At 44.0% G+C, this 12,991-nt stretch overlaps 1 long non-coding RNA gene across 5 annotated transcripts in view; it reads right to left on the bottom strand.

Annotated features, from left to right (window-relative positions):
* Positions 1-268: 268 nt before the first annotated feature.
* LOC147994852 (uncharacterized) overlaps positions 269-12,991 on the bottom strand; it is a 13,294-nt gene continuing 571 nt past the window's right edge. The window contains exons 2-5 of one of the 5 annotated variants that reach the window (XR_015686556.1): positions 5,823-6,069; positions 4,243-4,574; positions 3,012-3,076; positions 270-464 (exon numbers count right to left, since the gene is read on the bottom strand). This is a non-coding gene — a long non-coding RNA (uncharacterized LOC147994852). Of the gene's footprint in view, positions 465-3,011; positions 3,077-3,111; positions 4,575-5,742; positions 6,070-12,991 lie in introns of those variants that run through there. The other 4 variants (XR_015686557.1, XR_015686554.1, XR_015686555.1 and 1 more) reach the window with 4 other exon arrangements.

The raw sequence follows: 12,991 nt of genomic DNA, 5'->3' as shown, positions 1-12,991 counted from the left end.
TCAGAGCACTGGTCAGCATTGTGGCTCAGACAGTTTCTGGTGTCTCTTTGAAAACTGGGCTCAGAATGCAATTCTGAATGCATACTGAATTTTGAGAGGTATTTTGTGAGGTCCCCAGGCAGTTGTGATCTGCTATAGATTAGCAAGACATTGGTCCTGGGTATCAGGGAAGATGGAGAACACGGGGGGGGGGGGTTGAGGGGGGTGGGCCCATTCTACTCCCAGTGTGCACATCTATATCTTGAAATGAAAAGTATAATTTCTTTTTTAAGATTTACTTATTTATTTTATGTATGAGTACACTGTAGCTGTCTTCAGACACACCAGAAGAGAGCATCAGATCCCATTACAGATGGTTGTGAGCCACCATGTGGTTGCTGGGAATTGAGCTCAGGACCTCTGGAAGTGCAGCCAGTACTCTTAACCACTGAGCCATCTCTTCAGCTCTGTCTGAAAAGTATCATCTGTGAAGGGCACATGGACAAGGAAAGCTTCAGTTCTCAATGGGCAGTTTCAGTAGATACTCTAATGGTGTGCTACACAACAGTGTGAATCTGTTCTACCCAACTCAAAGGATCGGGTGGCATATTTTAGGTTATAGGTTCTAACCATGATTTTAAAAAAGACAATTAAAGCTGAATTTTAAGGTTCTAAGAACTTCTGACTAGAATTATGAATGACAATGTCCAGCATTGACATGACACAAAGGAAACAGAGCCCTACATAACTCCAGTGGAAAATCTTGAAATGGCTCACTCAATTAGAGATATTCTTATAATATTATCCTGGAATCTCACCTGCATAAGTGAAAATGCATGCCTCTAAGAAAGATTTAAACTAATCATCTTTTGCCGAAATAGTCCCAAATTGACGAATGAACAAAAAAATTAAGATCCATCCAATATGATTAAAGTTAATATAATATAATATATATATATATAGTACATGAACTTCAAAAAACAGTATTTAGACATGATTATATACTGTGTGTGTCCACTTATTTGCAAATCTAACATGAGTGATACTAGCCCATATTTAAGGAATGAGGATCCATGGTTGTTTGGACACCATAGGAAATCAAGGGTGGGGACTGATTGCAAAAACAGGCAAGGGAACTTTGGGGATAATAAAAGTGTTCTGTATTTTTATTGTGATAGTGGTTTCTCGGATACATATATGTGTGTGTATCTTTCATTTTATGAAGGGTAGTTCAGTAAAGTTGACTGAGTACGAAGAGAGGGCTCCCAGAACCTTTAGCAGATAAGAAAAGCTAAACCCTGTCTATGGTTTTCTCATCTTCAATAGCTTCTTCTCTCATTCCTAAAGCATTTTAGTCTTCGGGCACCCTGAGCCGATAGACTCCGGCCTCCATCAGCCAGTAGAGGGAACTCTTTCTCAGACGGAAGATTCGTCAGCCTGTAATGTGCCAGGTTAGTCTGAAGCTGTGCAGATGTGCTGGGCTGTGCAGATGTGCTGGGCACGGCTATCAATGGGAGGATGACTCACTCTGCTGTGAAACGGCTGATGCAGAGGAGTGCCAGGTCTAGATGCTGGATGCTGTAGCAGCTGGACTCTGGGGGAGCCTGCTTAGAAACCTGCTGAATCAGCAGAGGGGCCTGCCAATGGCCCTGTCCCTCTGCTCTGACTTCCCTCCTATTGATAGCCATCCCTAGCACCCCTGGGGAGGTAGTCTGGCTGGTTTCATGTGTCACAATTCCCTACTGGCACAACACTGTAGCACCTTTGCCAGCGTTTGGTGAGCCATGGTCAAGTCCTCTCCAGAAGATCAAGTTTCAGCCTTGGAGGTTGTTGTGTGCCTTACATATCTGCTGTCGTCTTATGGTTAGACTTCTGTTTTGCTAGCCAGTACCTGCTTAGCCAAATCTTTGATACAGTCCATGACCGATAGCAAGCTAACCTTGTCCTGATTCAGCTCAATTGATATGCCTCCCTGTGTACTGATGAGTTTCTTCTTGTCCCTTGAGACTACTCCAGAGACGCCTGTTGAGCGCATGCATACATGAAATATGCCTTGGTCTCAGGGATGGATAAAAGTGGAGTATGTACCAGGGTGACGCCGATCAATGTATGAATTTCTAAAGTAGGCGAATGATTTCCACACTCTGAAAGCTGTATGTTCCTTCCATCTTTTCTTTTCCTTTTATGTTCTGGCCCCAATTTCTCACTTCCCCAAAATGCCACAGAACACGTATTTGGTTTTTAACAAAAAGAAAATGAAGTCTGCCCGTTGGGCATCATTTGTGAGCTTCCCCAACTCTTCCGAGGCAATGAGAAACGCCGTCTATGTGGGAAGAGCATGAATAAAAGAGTGAATTCTGCTACTGCTTGGAAATCAGGTAGGAGACAGGCCGACAAGTGAGAGCCGCCTTCGACCTGATTGATGAATGAATCCTGGAGCTGCCATAGTGAGGGGACCCTAGGTTTGGTGTCTTAGGGACAGAATTTAAACCTTATGGAATCAGTAGATCAGGGTGAGTCATATAATCAACCAAGACAAGCCCCTATAGCCGCCATGGCTGCCTCCCCATGCGGCTAGAACCTGTCGCCCCACCTGCCTCAGAAATGCTGTGTCAGTCAGGTTCTTACACTCAGGACCAGCTTTTACAGCCTAACCTCATGGTACAAAGAAAGGGGCTAAAGGTCAAGTTCCCAGCGAGCTGCCTGTCTCTGAGCATCTCAGCTTCTTTGAAGGCCTTGGTAAGCAAGTCTTTCACAGTCAACAGGGTTGTGTCATCCGAGTGGACGAGGTGTTTAATCTGACAGTTCCAAAGCCTGGTTTCCCAAAGCAGACATGCACTGTAGTCCCCTCAAAAGGTTTAAGGGAGAATGAGAGGAAGGGAGATGGTCTTGGTCAGAACACATTCTGTAGATGCACCAAATTCTCAAATAATATAAAAGAAAAGGAAAACCATAGTTTAGTTGCTGAAGGAGGAAGGGTTTAGAAAACCTCAGAGCTCTCTGAATGAACCCCGTGGGCAATCTTTACTTACATGTGTTAAAACTCAATATATGCTTTATGGTACTTCGAGGAGACATGAAACAGGAGCAGAAATGTCTAAGAGGAAAATGAATGATAGAGTATGAAATTTCCAAACTGTGGAAATCACCTATATTATAGGAAAGTGCATAAGTCAGTTCACATTACCCTGGTACACACCACACTTTTAATAACCCCAAATATGGGCATAAAAATCGTTATATGTGGGCCGGCAGAGCAATCAATGGGTAAAGGCGCTTGCCACCACCAACAGTGTGAACGCATTTAATGTCAGTGAGTTGTGCTCCTGAAATGGGAAAAATTGGGCATTCCTTTTTAAATATTTTACTATAGTAAGAGGTATAAGGACTAATAACAAAATAACATGACATCCTGTTTATGTTATGAGTTGGGTTCTGTTCTAAATGCTTTCCGTGCGCTGCTCAAGTTAATCCCTAGCAAACCTGTGAGGTAGGTGGTGTTGTCTTTGTTTGTCAAATGAGAAAAGGAGGCCCTGAGAAGCCGTGCGCCTTGCCTATAGACATGAAGAAGGTAGCAGAGCTGGAAGAGCAAACCCTACAGGTCAGGCTCCAGGGTCGGTGCTATATGCCACACACACTCCCCGCTGCCTGGAGGATTGAATCACAGAGAAGGAGAGGCTCATCCAGACCTCCTCCTCCTCACTGGCCACACTTGGCCATGACTCAGCCTTAGGCCAGGGCTGCCCCTGCCTGCTTTGGCCTTCCAGAGCACAGCCATGGAGATATAGTCTGAAACCATTCCCATCAACACAGAAAGACAAGAGATCTGGGCCTCTGACAGGGGGGCAGGCCTGGTCAAACATTCTTTAGGCCTGTGGGATTGCGTGCTCTTTAGAGTTATCTGGAGATTACTTGCCCCAAGTCCTTTGAAGTTTTAATAAAATGAGATACTAATGCGGGGTAGACTATCCTCTAAAATATTCGCATAACCTGGGTTTGAGGAAAGTACTCAGTCAGGAGATTTCAAATGTTATTGTTTTACCTGTGTGTATGTCCTGGACTTTGACGTACTAGCATATCAGGTTAGTGCATTGCTAGTAGTATTCTGGGTTTCTGCACTAGTTTTTTTTTTCTCTCTCTCTCTCCCTCTGTCCTCCCTCTGTCCTCCCTCTGTCCATATTAAGCCTTGCCTTAGGATTTTGAGAGCTGTTGTGTATAAGCTCATTATACACAGTATTTCCCCCTCACATTCCCAGTCCATACCTGAGAAAAACACATGGAATTTAAGTGACTGCTCTAACATCAACATCAAAACTGCAGAGAGCTGCTTCGCATAGGACGTCTTGACAAGGTTGTAGGCCAAGATCTTGGGATGGCCCATTCTATACTCTGTGAGCTCTGTTTCCCTCCTCTGTACTGGGGGAGAGGCTGGTCCAGATGTGTGACAGATGTGTGAACTTTCTTCCAGCCCCAGCACCATCTATGTCCTTGTCTCCACGCTCAGCTGATCCTACACCAGGGCTTCCCAGGCAGGTGTCCATCAACAGGATTCAGTGACGTTTGGTCCCACCCATGCTGTTGGCCTGGGAACAGAGCTGAGATAGGCAAGCATTGATAGGACCCTTCTTCTGTCCTGTCCCCCAGTTCCCGCCATGGTTCTTCCATGGCACCCAACCCCCAGCTGCCTAGGAGTCTCCACTATCTCAGTAAAGCCTCCCCAGTTTTGCATAGCTCAATAGGATACAGCAGAGAAGGAGGAGAGGAAGCTCCTTGTTGGTAGTCACACCAAGGTCTTCCTCCCACTGGACTCACAAAAGTTCTTCTCACAAGCCTAAGCCTGTGCCCATAAATAGTCATGGGCTCAGCCAGTGCTCAGGATCACTCTCCAAGTTCTGTAGTTTATTCCTTACTTGATTGATACCAAACCACCATCTCCAAGTCACCCAATAGGAGCTGGAGCCTTACTGCCCACTCATTTGTCCGTGTGCCCAGTGAGCTTTTCAAAAAGTGTGCTAGGAATATAAGCAGCTGCACTGAGATCCTTATTATGAAGACAATTATTACTGCTCTTCCACTTCTTTTCTTTCTAAAAGATCGTGTGTATGGATATGCGTGTACATGCTTGTGCACGCATGTGTAGAGATGCATGCCCTCGTGAACGTACACAGAGGACAGAGAAGCACACTGAGTATAATGACCCATCATTCCCTGCCTTGTTCTCTTGAGACAGGTCTCTCACTGAAAATGGAGCTGGGCTGGCACTCAGCAAATCCCATAGAATCCTCCTCTTTTCTCTCCTTTCTTTCTGCCTACCAGTACCGACCAGACCAGAGTGTTATGGATGTGTGGACGCACAACCATGCCCAGAATCTTCCACAGGTGCTGGAGATTTTAACTCTGTTCTCATGGTTATGCATCAAGGAGTTTCACATGCCAAGCCTTCTCCCCATCTCCCCTACTAGTTTTCTTGTCAGATATTACCTCTTCATGACTTCCCTAGATGTCTCTTGGGAGGAGTTTCCTACTTTCAAATAACTGCCTTATGAACAGGGGTATAGATTTACCCCAGGGGTTAAACACTTGCTTAGCACATGAAAGGCCCAGGTTCTATCCTAGTACCATAAAAGAACAAACATGGAAATAATGATCCACCCAAGTCGCCCACCACATATCCATCTAGCCTGCTGTCCATAAATGTTTCTCTTGCGGTAGACATTCTCGTTAACATTCGAAATGCTGGAGAAAATGGCACCAGATTAGCTTTGCAGTAACCTGCTTATTGTTAAAGTGTACAACACTCATCTCTTCAAAGGCTGACCTCACACCCAAGTCCAACCTCTTACTTGCTGTGGAATCTTCAGAAAAATGAGTTCACCTCTCTGTTCTTTCATTGTCTTGCTGTGAAAACCACAACACTGCTAGTAGCTGTGTGAGCGATGAGTGGTTATAGCATATACGCCATCTGAGAGTCCCGGCGAGTGTTGACAGTCGTCATGGTCAAGCACAATCAAGGGTTTCCTGGGTGCTGCCCAGGCATCTCTCCAAGTGTGTCTGTAGTTCTTGACCTCACTTTGCAGGTTCCAACAGAGCCTAGCTCAGAGAACATAAAGTCATTAATTGATGAAATGTCATTGGACCATGTGACTGCCAATCATCCTCCTCCAAATCAGGACACAAGGCACACTGACGCCTCCGCAGCCCCAAGGAGGACAGCCAGGAATAAGAGCAGCAATGACTTGCCAGAGCTATTAGCATATATTTATATTCAAGAATGCTTATTTTTATGTAAGTAAGAAAAATGAAAGCAGGCTAAATGTTCATCAGCAAGGAAAAGTTTGAATAAATGGTGATGTAATGTGAGATATTTGTTTTCAGTGGGTATCTATTAACATAAAATATTCTAATTATAGCAAGTGAAAAAATAAGTTGGATAAACAATATAATACTAGCGATTGCTTTTTTAAAGATGTGTTTGTGTGGCAAGAGAAAAAAGAGACACACACAAAAAAATACCAAAATCACAATCAGATATTTATGATTTATAGAATTTAGGGTTATTTAATTTTTTCTTCTTGGTATTTTCTAGATTTTGCTAAAAATGATAAGAAGAAAAGAATTGCTGCTGAGCAAAGTAGATCTGAAATATCAGCCTCGGGATTAATATAGCAGGAAAGAAATGCCATGTTCGTCTGTGCATACAGACTCTCGGAAAACCCATCCCGTGACCACTACAACCTAACTAGTACAACCCACAACCACCCATCCCCATGCCATTGGCATTCTCCCAAGTCTTCCCAGACTGACATCATAGCACAATCTCCATGCTGCAAAGATCACACCACCATCCCAGCTACTTGGAAGCACCAAGGATCACAATAATGTTTTACTGTCCTTTCTGGCATCTGACATCTAGCAAATACAGTGAACCTCACATAGACGTATTCCCAGCTATTAAGATCCAAACCTATGTGTGTTATCTCCTGCCCTTGAGGTGCCTGATATGGAGGAGGCAAGATTGAACACCTGGCTGATAAGGCTGAGCAAATATGTTTTTTGAAATTGGCTACAGGAACAGTCCTGGTTGGAGCTGTGCAATATGCATTAAACTCAAGCTAGGTCTGAATAAAAGGTGAGTCTCGGTTTAGTGAAGTGTGACTCCTAGGATATTTGTTTAAGAAAAGCCATTTCATTACCTTCAAATCCACAAGGGATCACAGTATAATATTGAGAGTCTGAAGCAAGGTAGTAAATACATAAAAGGCTTTTAGGGATGGATGAGAATTATTTATAGTGAGCATATTGGTCTAGCGTGATTTGCTTCTTCCGATGTTTAAAATAACTTTGAAATAATAAAGAAGTAAATTTTATCTTCATCAATAGAGTCTTACAGAATACGGAGGAATCAAGGTAGAAATGGCCTGCAAGCTTCCTCCCTGAGGTCTAACTCTCATAGGATCTGAAGGTGCTACACAAGCTACGAGTGGAGAAAACCAATCAGTAATCCTGCCGAGCTGTGATGCCTGTGAACCAATGACCAGCCCAGGAAGACATCCCGAATAACATAGTAGTGACACGTTTAACTTGGGGACAGCCACAGCTGTGTAATTGTACTTAGCCACTCAATCAGACTCAATTGATCCTGAACTGTAAACCTACCCTGCCTAGAAGGACCATGGACCTTGTAGGAGAGCCTACCGCTGCCATTTTCCTAAACCAATGTAATTTCTAATTGTACTCCAAATACTTGGACTCAGAGATGGGTGTAGCTCTTTCTTCTCACCAAAGAAGTATCTTTTTACAACAGACGGAGACGATTACAGAGACCCATGACTGGCTGAGATGCAGAGACTAAGTCATATGGGGTGCTTAGCTCTAGCTGATACATCTACAAGACAATCCAGACACGAAGACTTGGAGAACATCACAGGAGACAGGTCAGAGGGCCAGGAAGGCTTCTGCAACATTGTGTCTAGATATGAAAAGGAAGCAACACCACAAAATCCCAACAGTGTGGCTGCTTTAAAAAGCCTGCAGCAATGGTGAGTTCAGTTGACAGGGCAGAAGGAATGGGAAATTTTCACAAAGTTCCACCCCTAGGTAAAGAGCTGCAGTCAGTCCATGGCTGTTGAGAGAGAACGATTTTCTCCCCTTGATGGTTTGTCCAATCTCAAGTCCTGATCCCATGAATGTAAGAACATTAAATGAACTGGGTTTCTCATTCTCTGTCTGTCTGTGTGTCTGTCTCTGTGTGTGTGTCTCTCTCTCTGTCTCTCTGTCTCTCTCTGTCACACACACACATATACACATCAATAATAAAATGATTATGAATTTGAGAGGGAGTTGGTGGAGGGAGACATGGAAGGAAAGGGACAATGAAATGGTATAACACAATATTGAGGTATAAAATCCTCAAAAAATTAAAAAGTAACTTGCTCCCTTAGGTAAACCAACTTTCTCAATTTTTATTTTTACTCTCTCTCTCTCTCTCTCTCTCTCTCTCTCTCTCTCTCTCTCTATCTATCTATCTATCTCTATCTCTGTGTGTGTGTGTGTGTGTGCGCGCGTGGGTGCGTGTGGGGTGGTGTGGTGTGCATGCTTACATATATGTGTGTTGGCATGTGTTAGGTATGTGTGGGTGTGTGTCTGTGTATATAAGAAAGAGGTTGATATCTGGTGTCTTCTTCGACCTCTTTTTATTTTCTTTATTGGAGTAAGTCCCTTTTCATCCATGTATGGGGACAACCCATGTCTGTCCATTGAGCCACCAGACAGAGTGACATCAAATAAATGCCATGGGGCCTGGGGACAAGAAGTATTCAGGACCAGATTCATTCTCCGAGGATTGGTGGCTGCAGAGGCTTGGTGTAAAGACGGAAGCCGCTGGGCACCTGATAGGATGGCCTGGGATGGAGAGAGAGGAGGAGCAGGACGAGGGACACAAACTTACACATTTAACTGTTACTCTCTCCAAACCGCTGACCAAGGTACGTTTGTCACGGCTTGTATTTTGCCAAAGCCTGTGGGATAATTCTGAGCCCAAGCTTGTTACTTGCCTTTCTCCACGACACACAGCAGCTGCCTAGTCTGAGTCATGTCTACAGAGCCGAGGGCTGATCTATATATACCCCAAGCTAACGCCTGGCCATTATTCTGAAGAATTACCGTGACAGTGCCAATTCTCCGTGCATCTCCCTGATCAAATCCCAAATCACTTTTGACTCATTTGAGTTCCCAAGCCCCACCCACCACCAGCGTTCTTCCTTCTTGGAGACTTCTTGTTTTCTTTTTCTTTTTCTTTTTTCAACTTCTTAGGCCACCTCATAGCCCTAGTGTGAGCCTCTGGAGCTCCCAACACTCAGGGCATCATAGTCTTTCCACCATCCAGCCTGGACTACCTTCACTGAGAGCTTGGAAAACGTGCCCCCGCCATGACCCATTAATTCCATCTCTCGGCTGTCCCATGACAGACTTTCTATTCATTTTTTGTTTGTTTATCCTGTGTGCACTGGGGGTCTTTCTGGGTCTTGGGGCTGTGCAGTGATCAATATGTCAGAAACTCAAGGTTCTGGGTGGGATTTATTGCTTTGGTTCTTTGGCTGGTGTTTCCCCTGAATTTATATATGTTCGTGTGTATTTATTCATACCTATGAATATATGATTGGCTTTTTGGCAAGCCATGTCTGAAATACTGTCAAAGGGAGTCTGTGACCTCTGCTCCATACTGCCAGAATGCAGATTATAGGAGGAATGGCTTCTAGAGTTCTCTGCCACAGTAGGATAACCTTAGTTAACAACTAGTTGGATATTTCTAAATAGTAGTAAGACTCTTGAGCGTCCCATTACAAAGCAAGAATACCATCTGAGTTAACAGCGCCGGTGGCCCTGATCTATTAGTATATATCATGAACGTGTATGAAATGTCATGATTTGTACCTGGCAAGAAATTGGCTTTCAAAAATGTAAAAAAGAGATTTAGTTCCAGCACTCAAGAGGCAAAGGCAGGTGATCTCTACATGTTCAAGGTCAGCCTAGCAAACATAACTTCCAGGCCAACTAGACCCTGTCTCAGAGAAATGAGGGGGAGGGACGAGTTCATAAGTCTATGTAATTGAATAGTCACCCTGCATTAATTATTAAAAATACATAGTTTTGACCATGCTGAGCACACAAAGAGCCATCTGAACAAAGATTAAGAACAAAAATATGCCCAGAGTCAGCTTTTAAAATGACACAGGCCGGGGTTGGGGATTTAGCTCAGTGGTAGAGCGCTTGCCTAGCAAGCACAAGGCCCTGGGTTCGGTCCCCAGCTCTGAAAAAAAGAAAAAAAATGGCACAGGCCTTGGGCTGGGGTGTAGGTGTCTGGGACCCACACACCTCTCTTCCATCAGGCCTGTCTCCGTACCTTGCTCTTGGGTATGTCCAGGCTTCCCATAAGAGTTCTTTAAACAGAACTTTGTGAGATGCAAAATTGAAAACAACTACTTTTCTCAAGTTTCCCAAAGTGTCTCTATGAAGATCTTTCTGATTGCAGATTTTCTCTAAGTTTTTTGTTTGTTCGTTTTTTTTGTTTTTAATGATTTTCTTTTATGAAACATTTTTATTGAAAAATTTTATATAATATATTTTGATCTGTTTTTCCCTCCTTCAATTCCTCCCATATCATCTTGCTTCTCACCCAACTTCATGTTTCTCTCTCTCTCTCTCTCTCTCTCTCTCAAACAAAAATCCTCAAAAACAAAACAAAAACCACAGGATCAAAAATAGGCAAACAAAACAAGATGGAACAAGAAGCTCCCTCTCACCCACAACACAAGCACACACACACACACACACACACACACATACTACACATATACGCTCATACACACACATACACATATACACTCACACACATATACATATACACATATACATTTATACTCACATACATACACATACATATATATATACACACATACACATATACGTTCACACACATACACACATATATACACTCACACACATACACACACATATACTCTCACACACATACACATATACACTCACACACATACACACACATACACATATTCACTCACACACATACACACATATATACACTCACACACATACACACACATATACTCTCACACACATACACATATACACTCACACACATACACATATTCACTCACACACATTTTGTGTAGGCCAAGCTCTCTAGAGCATGGAGAAGTGGTTGTTATACCCAGTGACACTCCATAGAGTTACGATTTTTCTCCTCAACTCCTGGCCTGACTCTGTAGCCCAGGCTGGCCTGGAACTCACTGTATAGCCCAGGGTGTCCTTGAGCTTTCACGCATCCTCCTACTCACTGTGATTACAGATGTGAATCACTGTTCCCAGTCTTTGTGATTAAATGATGGCTTTAACGATGCCTGCTACATGTCGTGTATGTGATTAGTAATAACAAGGATGTTATCAATAACAAAATCTCAACCATGCACGCATGCTAGGGACTAAAAACCCTGAAACCTGGGGGTTGGGGATTTGGCTCAGTGGCAGAGCGCTTGCCTAGGAAGCGCAAGGCCTGGGTTCGGTCCCCAGCTCCGAAAAAAAGAACCAAAAAAAAAAAAAACCCTGAAACCATTTTATCTAATATGTAACAGGGAGGGGAAAAAATCAGCCCAGTTAGGAACATATCAGAAACAACAGTGAGGAATGCACACTTGGAACAACCTGACAAATTCTAAGTGATAGCATGTGGCATTTATTGAATGTGTGCTGCCTTTCTACAACACAGCGGTTAACCGTGCCTTTATCTAATTTTTTTGAACTCCAAACAGCAGGCTTAATGTCAGACTTCCCTCATTCACACACCACCACTGTGATGTTTTAAAACGATTTCTGTGACTGCTTGTACTACTAGATACTTCACATGCTAGAATTCATTTGTATTTATAGACACTTATTTTAAGAGAAAACTTTGCATCACTGTCTATAGATCAAAGCCCAGAAACACTTCCCACGGTAGCAAGTACCTGTGGCAGGACCTGATGGCAATGCCAATCAGATTTTTCTCTAGAGGTGCAATGGGGCACTGTTTGGGAAACAGCTCTTTGGCTCCCGGCATCTCAGGCTCAGGAGGTGGTAGGGCAGTTCTAACTGCTTCATCCTGCCTGCACCTCACCGACACAACCACTCTTACCTACATTCCTCCTAGCTCTAAGCTAGCGAGTCATGAATACTTTATAAGCTGATAACCTCTTAGTTTGCATACTAGTAAGTTACTCGTTCTTTCAAAACTCAAATTTTAGGACGTTCCTAGAATTTTAGCTATAAATGTAGAAGAAGTGGAGCGTCTCATTGGCCTCATCTTCTACGGGTGAGGCTCACCCACTTCCTACTCACAGGCAGAGCTTGTGGTTAGTCACCTCAGTGGCTCGTTCTTTACTGTGGTCACCAACAGCTGTGTTCTCCCTCTACCCAACCCCACCCCGGCAATGAGGAAGGGGAAGCCGGTCATGGAGTCTGAATATTGAATGAATGTTAGTGTATGGTTCTCTGCTCACATGTGGAGGCCTTCCTCTTTTGTGCTCACTGTGCGTCTCTCCTCCCAGAGCATGCTGGGAGAGCTGTCGCAGATGAGGCTTCCCAAGGGACAGATGTGATGAGATGACAGCATGCAGTCAGGCTGTGAATACTGGGGAACCCCAGCTTTACAGGAATATCAGAAAAGGGGGTAAGGAAAAGGCGAGCTATGCTACATTCTCCCAGAGGCCTGGGCCAGCACCAAAGGACCTGGGATGGCCATAGAGCTGGCCAGCAGAGGCAAAGGGTGGAATTCCGTGTTGGCCAATCGTGAGATGTAAGATATCCCCACAGAGGGATTATAAGCTTAAGCAAGGCAGCCCTCTTCGGCCGAGGGGTTCAACAGCAGGTAGAGCTGGAGAAATGAGCATCTGTCCTCAGGGAGGACTGCGGAAGAGCACTCTGGATTTCATTCATCAGCTAGTATCTTGCTCCCCGGCTC

The sequence above is a fragment of the Rattus norvegicus genome, chromosome 4, assembly GCF_021556685.1.
Source record: "Rattus norvegicus strain SHRSP/BbbUtx chromosome 4, alternate assembly SHRSP_T2T, whole genome shotgun sequence".
Taxonomy (NCBI): Eukaryota; Metazoa; Chordata; class Mammalia; order Rodentia; family Muridae; genus Rattus; species Rattus norvegicus.
Note: the sequence above shows the minus strand (reverse complement) of the source record. Positions and strands in the feature narration are given on the sequence as shown.